Here is a 16,187-nt window from a genome sequence, read left to right on the forward strand (position 1 = left end):
GGAATACAAACAGAACAAAATAAACATTTTAATAATGTTTAAAAGTACTGTGGGCCCATAGGGAACTTATGTGTATGAGAAGAGGGTAAGGAGTCAGAAAGGGAGGAGCTTCCAGTAAATTGACTAAAGGAAAAATACTAGCCATTGAATCTGCCAAATCAAACAGACATCTGATGGCCAAGAACAGCTTTGGAAACATTGCTCCCATTACTACATTGGAGCTTGAGTAGCTTGCAGAGGGGATATGATGTTTCTCTTCACCGCCCCCTGGAGACCTCTAAATGGAACAACAAGTGCTTTCCTTCCAGAAGATTATTAATGGAAGAGAAGGGTATTTAAGACAATAAAAAACACAAATAGAAATAAAATGGCTAAGTTACTTCATACTTTTTGTGTTGTTTCACCTTCTGTCATTCTACTTGGTTTATGTGATGGTTTACTGCATAGACTAGCACATCTAGAGCAGAAATATTTTAAAGAAATAGGCAAATTAATCTTCTCTGGAGAACCAAGAATAATAAAAAAGAGTAAGCTCCTAGGGTACTTTAAATTTTCATGTTTAGTAGAGCTCCTATTATATTCTGACCTAATATGTCACCTTCTCCACAAATTGTCCTGAAATCCAGTGTGGGTATAATTTTTTGATTAGTAAATTTTTTCTGTATCATGTAGGAAGTACACAAATCTCTTTCAATTAGCACTATTGTACATGTACAGAAATCTTCAGACAACAGTAAACTTTATCTCTGTTTTTCTAACCCTTTCCTCTTTTATTTTGCAGAGATTAGTTGGAAAGAAACACATAGCCAGCTAGATTATATTGTTAGATACTGAGTTTCTAACAATAGTGCAAGTTTTTGATGAAACACATAGCAAATATCAACACCGCAAACTCTGAATTGTTACCTGGCACCCTTCCACCAAAAAGGATTTCTGCCTTCTTTTCAAGACTGATTCATTTCTAGTTCACAAACAATCTAGCATTGAAATGTTTGAGACACCCACTCATCTGAGGTCAGTGGAAAGGCAAAGAATGAGACCACACCATATAAAAGAAAATTGTGTCACCTTCTCAGCAAATAAAAGGTTCAGTCTCAATTTCGTGCTGAAGTATGAAGTATGGTCTCTGAAGAGACAGCCAGTTTGGTTTGTTATAGTAGGATTTGTAACTGTGGAGGTGGAAAAGTTTTTCCAATCTGTGAAAGATATTGTGAAACATTTACTGTGAAGAAGCTGGAATAATACCAACCAGTAGCTATAAAAATAAGAGGGAGGAGGCTTCATTTGAGAAGTTTTATACTTTTTTTAAAATAAAAACTGCTCCATTATTCTTAATACAGACAAAGGCTGAGTCAAGTTTGTGATGCAGTAAATGAGAAGTTAACAGTTCAGCTCATCACTTCAAGCGAATCCGTATAGATTCACTGCATTTGTTTCTCCCCTTGTTCTCCCTTGCCCTGCACTTCTTCATTTTGATTAGCTCATTCCCTTAACTGGTGAAGCAAGCATTTGTCCTTCAAGTCCAATAAGTTCTAACTGTCATTAATCACAAGTTTCTTTGGTAAGTGTTTTAAAAAGTCCAATCAGGAAAGAAGAGCACTAAAGGGAAAATACACAGCATTTGCCAGTAAAGAATCCAGTGAAAGGTCAAGAGCTAAGCTTAGTTTTAAAGTCTTAGATAATAGAAAACCAGTAAACTCTGTGTCTTATAATTTTATTTTTGGATATATTTATACATTTGAAAATCAATTATATCCCCTGTTGTGTATATTGGATTGTGTAAGTTCATTAATTATATAAATTAAATTACCTTCCCCTTTGTGTGAAGTATGCATCATTTTTAACAGTAGTAAAAAATGTATGAGCAACATTAAACAGGTGGTAGTTTTGGAGAAGAAATCCCATATCAGAGATTCCAAGAATTAAAATGGCAAGCACAAACTAACATATACAATTTTTCTATATCATGCTAACATACTACAATAATGTCAAGATTATTATTTAGTCACTGGAATTCTATTGGCTCCTAAATCTTAGAGGCTGGAAATTGTGCTCTAAGAGAGACAGTATAACTGGAATCATTGAGTATTAGTACCTCTACTTTAGTTAGAACCTCTGATGTATGAATCCCCTCTGCGATGTCTATGATAGTTGAAGAGATATAACGGGTATTGGAATATCTAAGTATCTTTGAATATTTCTAGTGAAGACGTATTTCTGCCCCTCTAAAAAGACAACCCATTCTGCCCCTCTAACAAGACAACCCATGTCAGATGTTTTGTTTTTTTCCATTTCATTTCAACCAACATTACTGAACCCATTACACCTCTGGTAATTATCAGGCTATGTTGATATAAAGAAGAATAAAACTGTTTCTATGGAATCTCAATTATTGGGCAAAAGGAGTAATAAGAGAGAGAGGAACATAAAGTGGTATTTTATTGCAATAATCTAAATGTCGTCAATGTATTGTGTAGGGTATTGTGAAAAACAGATGGGTTATATAGTTAAGCTAATAAGGGAGAGGTGTTAGAAGATTCTCTGAAGGAGGTGACCTGTAAGTTGACTCTTAAAAGACAGGGTGTTGATCACTAGAGGAAGAAAGAATGGCATAAGTATGTCTATTTTAGGCAGAGGGAAGAGTTTGGGCAAAAGATGTAATGTGGCTTACCACAGTGTGTTCAGTGCTTGTTAAGTAATTGTTGCTAAAGTACAAGGCACACAGGAGGAGATGAAGATAGAGAAGCCGGCGGGGAGTAAGGCCATGTGGATTGTTGTACAGATGTTAAAATCTTTAAATTTTTAGATAAACAGGAGACTTTGAAAGACTTTAGGGAATTAAGTGGCATCACCTCTATGCTTTAGATAAATCAATCTGTTGATAGTGTGGAGGATAGATTTGAGAGATCTGGGATATAAAATTAATAGTATATTTGGACGTTCTTGGCTGAAGAAGGTAAGGGTCTAAATTGGCAGAATGTACCCCAAAATAAATGTGGTTATTCAGATTCAGTACATAATTACTAGATAAACTTGCCCAGTAGGATTTGTAAATAAGGTGTAAGGGTTAAAAAAAAGCCAAGATTTCTGGGTAGATGTTAAGATTGTTGGTGGAACTATAAATTGACACATGGAATTTAGAAAAGAAATGGTTTTGGAAGGAGTATGAGTTTCATTTTAGACATCTGACTTAAAAAGACTCCTGAGATACCAAAGTGAAGAGGTCCAGAAGTTAGGTATATGCACGTGTTTAATATTCTTAAGAGAGATCATGGTTAATGCTATAACTTTTGAAATCATAAGAATTAAAGTTATAAAAGTGGTAGAGATAATTCAAGGTGAGATTTAACATAAGAAAGTTCATTCACTGGAGTTAAGTGTGCCAGCATTTAGGATATGAAAGAGATAGTAAAGATTTACATTATTTAGAAGCAAATTACAATTTGATGTTATGGAAATGATAGGAGTAGAAAGTTTTAAGCAATAGGAAGTGATCTACGATACTAAAAACAACAGAACAAAAATTAGGATTGAAAATGTTTGTTGCTTTAAGAAGTCAGTTTTAGTGGTGGCACAAAGATTACAGTGGATTGAGGAAGAAATGGCATGAGGGGAGTTATAAAAGCAGAACACATTGTCGAATATTTAGCGTAAGAAGAATGTATGATGTGTTGTCACTGATGCAAAGGAAATATAATCCATTTGTAAATTATCTCATAACTACCTTTTTCTGCTACCTACTATCCAAAGTTTTATCATTTGAGTTCTGTAATTTGGTGCAAGAATTTTTCCATAAAATAAAACCTTCATCCACCAAGAGTGGAAAATACAATGAGTATAAATTGTAAGTGCCATAATATGTATTTAATTTTACCCTTTTGTGAAAGTTGGTTTTGATATTTCTGATAGAAGGTATTGAAAAGGATTTTACAGAATCTTGAATTTGTGTTTTTGAAACCCTTTGAGTCATCTTTTTTTGTTTGTTTATTTTTTTAGATCTCAGGTTGTGGGACCAAACCTACCTTTGCTGGGTTTTAATTAAATTATATATCTAAAGTCCAAGAATTTTAGTTGGCTATGTCAGACCTCTCTGTTGGTTAATACAAAGGCAATGTGTTTGATTTCTAACAAATTTCTTGTTATTGTCACTTCAGTCAGTATACTCTTGGCAACCAGAATTAACACCAAAGTAATTAGTTTTCTTCTTACTCCCTCTACCTTTTTAAAAAAAATTTACTTTTTATTGAAGTGTAGTTGATTTACAATGTTAGTTTCAGGTGTATAGCAAAGTGATTCAGTTATACATACACATATGTATACACACACACACACACACACACACATATGTACACACACACAAATATGTATCTTCAGATTCTTTTTCATTACAGCTTATTACAAGAAATTGAATATAATTCCCTGTGCTTCTCTCTTTTAAAAGATGAAACTTTCAGCTCACCAAGTCTCCAATTTATGAGGTACTGTATGATACTTCTACCTAGTATTTTCCTTCCAAACATTAAATATAATCTTAACATTATCCAATCTGCTTAAGTTGGAATGGTGTATTATTATTGTTGTATAACATTGCTTCTATTTACCTAAACTTATTTTTTTTAATTTTTAAATGAGGCTCTTTAACAAATAAACTAAAAATATAATGAAAATTGTCAACTTTTCACTTTAAGGCTTAGCCTTTTTTAATTTACTTTTTGGTCTTGTAAAAAGAAACAAAACAAAAAAAAAAACCTTCCTATTGGTTTAATGTTTACTTCTAAACTTTATTTAAAGTTTCGAGGGGAAGGAACTGACTACATAGGGAAATGAAGGAACTTTTAGGGGGGATGGAAATATTCTATGACTCCATTGTGGTGACATTAGGCATTTGTAAAACTCATCAACTATGCCTTAGACAAGTATGAACTTTATTGTATGCAAGATTATTCCTCAATTAACCTGAATTCTAATAATGCCTTTTAAGTTCAGATAATTAATTTAGATATTGAAAAATATGTGTAAGATATTGAGAGAGAAATTATCCTATCAAATATTAAATATATTGTAAAACTGCAGAGGAAGCCTTATGGATGTGGCCCATGAATTGATAGAAAGAACAGTTGGCTAGATAGATACAGAACTGCCTAATGCATAAATACGTAACAGTGCATAAGAATTTAGTTCAAAGTAAAAGAATAAAAGCAAATGTGCCAGAGTCAGTTTACCTCTGTTAGATTCCCAGCTCCAAGAGTTTCCTTTTGTGTGACATGAATTGATAGATTAGATAGATAGATAAGTAGATTAATAGATAAATTCACAGGTGATATCAACTCAGAATTAATGTATATTTTATTATTTCTGTAAATCTTGACTGTGGGGAACTGAAACTTCTAAAACTATTATTCTTAACTTTATAAATCTAATGTTATTTTGAAGAAAGTATTGTTGCCTAGAACCTTTAATGAATCTGATTCACTACATCAAAAGCCTAGATTCTGACTGGTAAACTTAACAGGTACCCACTCTTCCCTACCAGTATTCCCCAACAGATTCTGGCAAAGCAAGATTTCAACTCTGAGCTACCTTAAATTTTATGCCTTGTGGAAACAGACTGTTATTGTAAGAATGTTCTGAGTCATTCCTAATCCATGGATCACAAGAAGATACTTTTTCTTGCTCTTCTAAGCATTTTTTCCTGAAAAATTATGCTTTCTTGTTTCTACCCTCCTCTGCTGTTTTCATCTAAAATTTTCTAATCAATGAATTATATCCTAAGAATATTGTAAATATGTAAATAGGTTTGTAGACTACCTCAGCTTCCTCAGTTGTCAGGAAAAAAATAGCACTGACAGATTTAGCACCCCACACAGACAAAAGCATCCAGTAGTACCAAGGAAAGATCTTACCATATGGCACCCTGCTAGGTTGTGGAACTTGAAAGGTCCTCCAAAGTACTTACATAATTCATACACAGTGAGAAGCTAACTGATGTTTTATTCCCTTTTAAAGAAGAGATGTGCTCACTGCTGTATCTTTCTCTAAGCCTGGATCTCCTAATTTAAGATATAAACTTCTTAATAAGTATATTACATATCTTTTCTGTATTCCAAAAAGAAAATAAAATAGATGTCCTGAACAAATTAAGGGTATATCATGAGTAGAACTGAAATAAATATATAAGACGAATGGAGATTGCACTGAAATGTTAACAGCCACAAGAAGACAAAAGGTAAAGAGCAAAAAGGTCACTGAACAAATATTTTAATAATGCTTTATTTGAAATTCCATCAGTTACACATTATTACCTTTACCATGCTGCAGAAACTCAGGAGGAATGTCATGAACAGTGTTATTTATAATACAACAAACCTCAGCACCTCTAGGGCACAGGTCAGCCACCAAGCACTTTGCCGTGTATTGCCTTGTTACTTGACTTTAAAACGTTGCTTTTCTTCAACAGAAGGAAACTATGCAGAATCAAACTAAAATGAGTATAACAAAGAGGGTTTCTTATTGTCAGTTAAGAACAATAAACCTCTTAATAAGAGTGTTAACATTTACTCTGTGACTCTACGCACAGGGACTATATTAAGTGATTTACATGTTTTTACTCATTTCATCCTCACACTAAACTCTGAGGTAAATACCATTAATTTTTATAGAAGAAAAAAATTAAAATGTAAAGAGTTGAAATAACTAGACCAGTATCATCCATGTAGTAAGGATGCTTTTGGGATTTAAATGTAAATGCCACTGCTATATTGCCTCTTTAGCTTACCGATATTTAATTTAATTTCAGTCTTTTGTGGAAAAGTAAGGTACAGAGACACACAGAAGCCATTTCAAAAAGTGCAGCATATTCTCTATTAAACACCTAAGCATAATGTATTATTGAAATAGGCTGCTTTGGTTAAGGCTATATGTTCTTTCATTGTGAAGAGCGCTCATTTGTGAGGTGAGAGGGCAGAGTTTGAGGATTCACAATGCATAGAGCATGCATGTATAATTGTTTGGACATCTCAAGAGCTTTATCTTTGTTCTAATCCAACCAGTTTCCAGAACACTGCTTTCCATGTTAGTTGCTCACTGCACCGATTGACAGGGGAAGCCACAGAAAAGCACAATGGAAAGCCTGCTCATGTCTTGTTTGTTTTATGTGACTCAACATAACCTAACCAGGACCCTTCAAACATAGAAGCTTTTATTACTTACTCCTGGCAGACCCAATTGCTTACTGCAGTTGAGGGGGTAGAAGGGTGGGCAGGTGTAAATAAAGGGAAATATTTCTTCCTAATTTTTAAAGTTGAAGTTTTTAATTCTTTGAGACTCAATACAGGCCTATGAGTTTTAGTCATAATTTGTATTTTCAAAGTCTGTAACACTGGGAAATGCAGATAAGGTGTATAAAACTAGGTAGCCTAATGTTCCTAATGGGAAACTTGTGTTCCTATCAATTTGCTGTCCTCTGAGGATCCCTGCCAGATCTTTTCTGTGTCATTAGGCTCCCATGGCTATTAGGTGTAAGAGTTGATGCCATCACAGTTCTGTGCTGTCAAACAGCTTTTTTCATTGTTGTGCTTTGTACGTTGGGGGGAGGGGGTGGAACGAACAAATAAATGTTAAGACCCATCACATTAAACCTAGATGAATGTGAGGAATAGAGTGGAAAATATTTGGAACCCTGAATTTTGGCTTTGAATTGTCTTTAACTGCAATTTGATCATTAAAAAAAAATTTAATGATCTCTTCAGTAAACTGGAGGCAAGGGGAAGGTAAAAAGTGTTGATCTTCAGTACACAGAATATCCTGAAACTCTCCCTTTTCATTTATATATCCAGAAATTGACCCCTTCTTACGTTTTTATTTTTAAGATGCTGGACGAAGCTTTTATTACCTGTGACTTGCAACACTGAACCTTATAAAACGACTGGATTGAGCCTGGTGAAGTGTAAATCTGACATGGACATTCCCCTCATCAAAACTGCAATAAACAATTAATTCAGAAAGGTATATACACTCCTAGGTTCATTGCAGCATTAGTTACAATAGCCAAGATAAGGAAGCAACTGAAGTGTTTATTGATAGATGAATGGTTAAAGAGGATGTGGGGGGGGGTGTGTGTATTTATTTATTTGTAATAGAATATTATTAAACCATAAAAAAGAATGAAATCTTGCCATTGGCAACCACATAGGTGGACCTAGGGAGTATTATGTTAAGTGAAATAAGTCAAGCAGGGAAAGATAAATAGTATATGATCTCACACTTACGTGTGGAATCTTAAAAAAAAAAAAAAAAAGAAAACAAAGCAAATGAGCAAATAGAACAGAACAGAAACAGATTCATAGATACAGAAAACAAACAAACTGGTGGTTGCCAGAAAGGAGAAGGGTTGAGGAGGTGGTTGGGATGGTCAAAATAGGTGGAGGTGATTAAGAGGCACAAACTTCCAGTTATAAAATAAGTCATGTGAATGTAATATACAGGATAGGGCATTTACTCAGTAATATTTTAATAACTTTAAATGGTGACAGAGGGTAACTAGACTTACTGTGATTATCTCATAATGTTTATAAATGCCAAATCACTGTGTTGTATACCTGAAACTAATATAATATTATATGTCAATTATACTGCAAAAACAAAAAAGATGAAAAACAGCAATATTCCTCAAGTCAATTAGGAAAATGCCAAAGTCCCTTAAGTCTGTAGAAAGAAGGTGTTGGCTGACTTCATTGCCTACTCCACTTCCCCTTACTCTCTGTTCCAGCTACTGTGGCCTCCTGATTGTTTCTCAAATGTTTCAGCTTGCTCCACCTTAGAGATTTTTAACCCTGCCAGAACATTTTTCTCTCAGATACCTTCAATGGAGTGGACTCTTAATTCAGAACAGGAGCATGTCTCCTTCCCTTGCTATCCCTGTCTATTTTGTATATATGAGTATACAAATATTTTATTCTCAAAAAAAATTTTAAGTAGCTTAAGTCCATAGTGTTAAAATTGAAATAGATAAATTGTATTACATATGAAATATCATAGCACTGTTGTCATCTTTATAATTAGTAAATTTAGTGGGAGATAATTAGTATATATAATTTTTCCATATTAAGTATGATATTATGTTGAAACATAAATAAAAATATATCATGGGAAGAAATAGTCATTATATCTGGGTATGAAGTTTAGAGAGACTACCTCTATATCTGTTTTAAAGGTTTTTGTTAGAATAAACATATATTTTGTTTATTTGTCACAATAATTTGTTTTTACTTTAATCAATAAAATGGTGACTTTTAAAAGTCAAATTGTGCTAAAAGTTTATATGAAAATAAATAGCAATCCCCTGTTCTACTCTACCCTTTGCTTAAGGCTGCTCCCTGTGAGTCCTGACTTACTCTTTTTTATTTATTAAAGCATAGTTGATTTACAATATTGTGTTAGTTTCAGATATGCAGCAAAGTGATTCAGTTTATATGCATATATATGTAATTTTAGATTATTTTTCATTATAGGTTATTATAAGATATTGAATGTATTTCTCTGTGCTATAGAGTAAATCCTTGTAGCTTGCCTATTTTGTGTATAGAAGTTTGTATCTGTTAATTCCGTATTCCTAACTTATTTCTTACTCCCCTTTCTTTCCCCTTTGGTAACCATGTTTGTTTCCTATGTCTGTGAGTATGTTTCTGAATTGTATATAGATTCATTTACATTATTTTAAAAATTATACATATAAGTGATATCATAAAATATTTTTATTTCTCTGTTAGACTTACTTCACTAACTATAATATTCTCTAGGTCCATCAATGTTGTGGCAATAGACAATATTTTATCTTTTATGACTGAGTAATATTCCATTGTGTATATATAATACAATTTTTGTGTATATATACACACACACGTTGTTAAGCTGATTGTCTCTTGGGCACTTCGGTTGCTTCCATATTTTGGTTGTTGTAAATAGTGTTGCTATGAACACTGGAGGGCATGTATCTTTTTGAATTAAAGATTTTGTCTTTTCTGAATATATACCTGGGACTGGGATTGCTGGATCATATGGTAGCTCTATTTGTGATTTTTTAAGGAACCTCCATACTGTTTTCCATAGTAGCTGTATAAATTTGCATTCCCACCAACAGTGAAGGAGATTCCATTTTTTCCACACCCTCTCAAGCATTTATTATTTGTAGACTTTTTGATGATAGGCATTCTGACCAGTGTGAAGTGATACCTCATTGTGGCTTTGATTTGCATTTCTCTAATTACTAAAGACTTTCATGTGTCTCTTGGCCATCTGTGTGTCTTCTTTGGAGAAATATCTGTTTAGGTCTTCTAATTTTTTTAATGGATTGTGTTTTCAAGATTGAATTGTATGAGCTGTTTTTATATTTTTAATATTAACCCCTTAACAGTAGCATTATAGGCAAGTATTTTCTCCTACTTAGTAAGTTGTCTTTTTGTCTTGTCAGTGGTTTCCTTTGCTGTGCAAAGGCTTTTAAGTTTGCTTAGGTTATGTTTGTTTAATTTTCCTTTTATTCCTTTTGTCTTGGGAAACTGATCTAAGAAAATATGACTACAATTTATGTTGGGAGTTTCTACCTATGTTTACTTCTAGGAGTTTTATGGTTTCAGGTCTGATATTTAGGTTTTTAAACCATTTGGAGTTTATTTTTGTATATGGTGTGAGGGAGTGTTCTGATTTCATTGATTTACATCTAGTTATCCAACTTTCCCAACATCATTTGTTAAAGAGATTGTCTTTTCTGCATTCTATTTTCTTGCCTCTTTGTCATAGATTAATTGACCGTAGGTGCGTGGGTTGATTTCTGGGCCCTCCATTCTGTTCCAATGATCTATAAGTCTGTTTTTATGCCAATACTGTGTTATTTTTATTACTGTAGCTTTGTAGTATAGTTTTCTATGTCTGTGAGTGTGTTTCTGAATTGTATATACATTGGCAATTCTGGGTCTTTTTGTGGTTCTATATAAATTTTAGGATTATTTGTTCTAGTTCTGTGGAAAACATCATGGTTATTTTGATAGGGATTGTGTTAAATATGTAGATTGCTTTGAATAGTATGGCCGTTTAAACAATATTGGTTCTTCCAATCCAAGAGCATAGGATATCATTCTATTTCTTTGAATAATCTTCAGTTTCCTTTATCAGTCTTACAGTTTTCAGTGTTTAGGTCTTTCACATTTTTGATCAAAATTATTCCTTAGGTATTTTTTTCATGTGATTTTAAATGGGATTGTATTTTTGCTTTCTCTTTCTGATATTCCTTTGGTAGTGTAAAAAATGCAACAGATTTCTGTATATTAACAGTATATTCCACTACCTTGCTGAATTCATTTATTCTAAAATCTTTTGTTTGGAGTCTGTAGGATGTTCTATATAGATTATACTGTCATCTGCAAATAGTAATAGTTTTACCTCTTCCCTTCCAATATGGATACTCTTTCTTTCCTTCCTTCCTTCCTTCTTTCTGTCTTTCTTTCTTCCTTCTTTTCTTTCTTCCTTTTATTTCTTCCTTCTTTTCTTCTTTCCTTCCTTTCTTTCTTTCTTTCTTTCTTTCTTTCTTTCTTTCTTTCTTTCTTTCTTTCTTTCTGTCTTTCTGTCTTTCTCTCTGTCTTTCTGTCTTTCTTCCTGTCTTTCTTTCTTTCCTTCTTTCCTCCTTCCTTCCTTCCTTTCTTTGTCTGATTATTGTGGCTAGGATTTCAACTGCTGTGTTGAATAGGAGTGGTGAGAGTGGGCATCTTTGCCTTTCTGAATTTAGCAGGAAGGCTTTCAGCTTTTCACCACTATTTTATTGGCTGTGGGTTTGTATTGAATGGATTTTATTATGTTAAGATATGTTTCCTCTGTAATCACTTTGGTGAGAGTTTTTATCATGAATAGATGTTGAATTTTATCAAATGCTCACTTTTGCATTTGTTGACATAATTGTGTGGTTTTGTCTTTCTTTTTGTTTGTGTATCACATTGATTGATTTTTGTAGGTTGAACCATCTTTGAGACTCTGGAATGAATTCAGCTTGATCATGGTATATGATCCTTTTTGTGTATTGTTGGATTTGGCTTGCTAATATTTTGCTGAGAATTTCTGCAACTATATTCATCAAATATGTTGGCCTGTATTTTTCCTTTTTTGTAGTGTCTTTGTCTGGTTTTGGTATCAGGGTGATAGTAGCTTTATACAATGTAATTTGAGAGTGTTCCCTCCTCATCAATTTTATGAAATAATTTGAGCAGGGTAAGTATAAATTCTCCTTTGTGTGTTTGGTAGAACTCTTCAGTGAAGTCATCAGGTTCTGGACTTTTGCTTGCAGGGAGTTTACTTTTTGTTTCCTTAATTACAAATTCTATTTCAGTTCAGTGATCAGCCTGTTTAAATTATCTATTTTTTCTTGACTCAGTTTTAGCAGGCTGTATGTTTCTAGAAACTTACCCATTTCTTCTAGGTTGTCCAGTTTTTTGGCGTATAGCTGTTCATAGAATTCTCTTATGATTTTTTGTATTTGTGGTGTCAGTTATTTCTCTTCTTTCATTTTTTATTTTTTTATTTGGATTCTGTCTCTTTTTTCTTTGTGATCGTAGCCAGAGGTTTGTCAATTTTGTTTGCCCTTTCAAAAAACCAGCTCTTGGTTTTATTGATCTTTTCTGCTGATTTTTTACATCTCTATTTTATTTATTTCTTCTCTGATCTTTATTATTTCCTTCCTTCTACTGACTTTAGTTTTTGTTTGTTCTTATTTTTCTAATTCATTTAAGTGGTAGGTTAGGTGGTTTATTTGAGACTTCTCTTGTTTCCTGAAGATGGCCTGTATTGTCATTAATTACCCTCTTAGAACTGCTTTTGCTGCATCCCATAAAGTTTGTAAGGTTGTGTTTTCATTGTCATTTGTTGTAAAGTGTTTTCTGATTTCTTCTTTGATTTTATTGTTGACTCATTGGTGTTTTAGTATCATATTTAGTTTCCATGTGTTCATTCTTTTCCCATTTTTTTCTGTAGTTGATTTCTAGTTTCATACCAGTGTAGCCAGAAAAGATGCTTAAAATAATTCATAGCCTCTTAAATTCGTCGGGGCTTGTTTTGTGACCTAGTATGTGGTCTACACTACAGAATGTTCCATGCACACTTGAAAAGAATGTGTATTCTGGTTTTTTTGGATATAATGTTATGTAGGTATCAGTTAAGTTCAGCTGATCTATTATATCATTTAGGACCTCTGTTGTCTAATTGATTTTGTGTTTGGATGATCTGTCTATTGATGTCAGTGGGGCATTAAAGTCTCTTACTATTATTGCATTCCTGTCTATTTCTCCCTTAATGTCTGTTAGTACTTTTATAATGTATTTAGGTGCTCCTATATTGGGTGCTTATATGTTAAGGAGTTTTAATATGCTCTTACTGTATTGACATAGTTAATCATTATATAATGTCCTTCTTTGTTTTTCTTTATGGGCTTTATTTTAAAGTCTGTTTTGTCTTATATGAGTATTACTACCCCTACTTTCTTGTCATTTCTATTTCCATGAAATACCTTTTTCCATCCCTCACTTTCAGTCTTTGTGTGACTTTTGCCCTGAAGTCAGTCTCCTGTGGACAGCATATTGTAGATTCTTGGGGTTTTGTTTTTTTTTTTAATCCAGTCTGCCACTCTGTCTTTTGATTGGAGCATTTAGTCCATTAACATTTAAAATACTTACTGACAGATATGTACTTACTGCCATATTAAACCTTGTTTTCCAGTTGTGTTTGTGGTTCTTGTTTGTTCATTTCTTCTTTCTGGTTCCCTTTTATAGCTTGATGATTTTCTTTTGTAGTATACTTGATTTCCTTTCTTTTAATTTTTATGACTGTACATTTTTTATTTCTGTTTAACATGGAGTTTAAGTATGTTGACCCATAACTATATCTACTCCGTTTAAACTGATGGTCAAATAAATTCAAGTGTATTCTAAAAATTTACATTTTTATACTTGCCTCCCCCATACTTTGTGATTTTGATCTTTTTTTCCATCATTATTTTTATTATTTTGCTGTTGATTTTAGTTGTAATTTATAACTAAATTCTTTTTGATTTTTTGAAATCTATGTACTGGCTCATTTAAGTGATTTTTAATCCTTTTATATATTTGCCTTTTATACTGAGATTGTCCCTTTTCTAAGATTCTTGTTTCTTTTCCATTTAGAGAAGACTGTTTACTATTTCTTTTAGGGTAGATTTAGTATGGTGAATTCCTTCTGTTTTTGCTTCTTTGAGAAATTCTCTATCCTTCTATTCTAAAGTATAATCTTGATGGGTAGAGTATCCTACATTACAGATTTTTCTCTTTTATGACTTTGAATATATCATGCCACTCCCTTCTGGCATGCAGAGTTCCTGCAGTGAAATCAGCTGATAGCCTTATGACGGTTCCCTTGTAACTGACTTTTTGTTTTTCTCTTGCTGTTTTTAGAATCCTCTCTTATCTTTCACTTTTGCCCTTTTAATCATGATATGTCTTGGTATGAGTCTGCTTGGGTTTATCTTGATTGGGACCCTCTATGCTTTCTGTACCTGGATATCTGTTTCCTTTTTTAGGTTTGGGACATTTTCATCTGTAATTTCTTCAAAAACATTTCTGATCCCCTTTTCTCTCTCTTCTGTTCCTGGAATCCCTGTTATTCATAGGTTGGCACCCTTTATGTTAGCTCATAAATCCCATATGTTGCTTGTACTTTTTTATATATATGTATTTTTTGTCTGCTGTTCTGAAGGTGATTTCCTTTATTCTATATATCTTCGGATCAGTTTTTGTTCTTCTGTGTCATTTACTTTGCTACTCATTGCTTCTGAATTGATTTGTTTCTCAGCAATTGAATTATCTAGTTTTAATTATTTCATCTTTATGGTTTCTAGCTCCTTGTTACAGTGATCTACTTTCTATCAATTATCTTTCTTAACTCCTTTAGCATTTTTATTACCTTCTATTTCAACCTCGAGTCTAGTAGACTGATGAGGCCTGTTTCATTATTCTTTCAGAGGACTTCTCTTGTTCTTTTAATTGGGAGTCATTCCTCTGCTCTTTCATTTACTTCACTTTTTCTGTATCAGTTTAGGAGAAATTGTTATATATCATGGTCTTGAAGGAATGTTTTTATGTGAGAGTATTTCTATGTAGACTATGTGGGCCCAGTATTTCTGGTGTGAAGACTGGATATGGTATAGTTGCCAGTCACATCTTTCCTCAGATGTGCTGGCCATTATCCCCTTGATAGGGAGTGTGATTGTTATTGTGGTATCCAGAACCTGCTCTGGCTGTGAGGCAGGGCCTCTTTGCTCCATGTTCGTCACCTCCCAGTTGTGGGCAGGGTTTGCTCCTAGCTGTTAGAGTAGAAGCCCTGAGGATTGGGTTTGATCAGGCTTTCTTGTACTTGAGTGCATGTCCAACCCCAAAGGAGGTGACTGTGAAGCAAGTGATGGCTATGTGGTCACAGTGAACCTATGCACCACCCATGCAGGTGTCCAAGGTTCCACCCAGATAAAGCCCAAGGTTGCATCCCTTTCTCCATTGTCTTTATCCAAGGTCTAATGTAAGGCTGTGATGTGGAGTAGGCTGGGGCTGGTGGCCGGGGCACTGTGCCTGCAGAAACAAAGGTGGTTGTGCTGTCACCTGGGACCTGGGCTACCTCTGTGGCAGACCTCTCCCAGGATCTGTCCACCCTGAATCTGGTGCCAGGCTGCTGTCATGTGGAGTGGGTGGGGTTGGGGCCCTCTCCTGGGAAATGAACTGCCATGTACTTTTCCCTAGGGCCTGTTTGCTAGAGACTCCACACCCAGTACCTGTGTGTTCCTGTGGCACTGCCCAGTTTGTGTGTCAACAGTGCCTGCCATGGCTGAAGCCATGGCTCCACAGCCAGAGCCACCCCCACTGCCTCTGTGCTGACACTAGGCTCCATGGCACCCCCAACCCCATCCCAGGCACTCCAGGCTGTCTCTGAGCACCTAGACTGAGTCCTTGCCCAGGACCTGTCTGATGATATTCAGTGCTTAACCTATGCAAGTTCCTGTGGTGCCACCCTGGCACACACTGATAATGTCTGTTCAGTTCATTCCACCACCCCCATGTGTGCACTGACAATGGTCTCTGCGGTTTCACCTGGATCACATCCCAGACCTCTTGGTCTGTCTCTGTGCAGAT

The 16,187-nt window shown here is 34.4% G+C and overlaps 1 long non-coding RNA gene across 2 annotated transcripts in view; it reads left to right on the forward strand.

Annotated features, from left to right (window-relative positions):
• LOC106729610 overlaps positions 1-16,187 on the forward strand; it is a 458,398-nt gene that overhangs the window by 152,910 nt on the left and 289,301 nt on the right. The window contains exon 4 of one of the 2 annotated variants that reach the window (XR_004320598.1): positions 7,869-8,004. The exons of the other annotated variant lie outside the window; for it this stretch is intronic. This is a non-coding gene — a long non-coding RNA (uncharacterized LOC106729610). The remainder of the gene's footprint in view (positions 1-7,868; positions 8,005-16,187) is intronic. 2 annotated transcript variants of the gene reach the window in all.

This window comes from Camelus ferus, chromosome 6 (genome assembly GCF_009834535.1).
Source record: "Camelus ferus isolate YT-003-E chromosome 6, BCGSAC_Cfer_1.0, whole genome shotgun sequence".
Taxonomy (NCBI): domain Eukaryota; kingdom Metazoa; phylum Chordata; class Mammalia; order Artiodactyla; family Camelidae; genus Camelus; species Camelus ferus.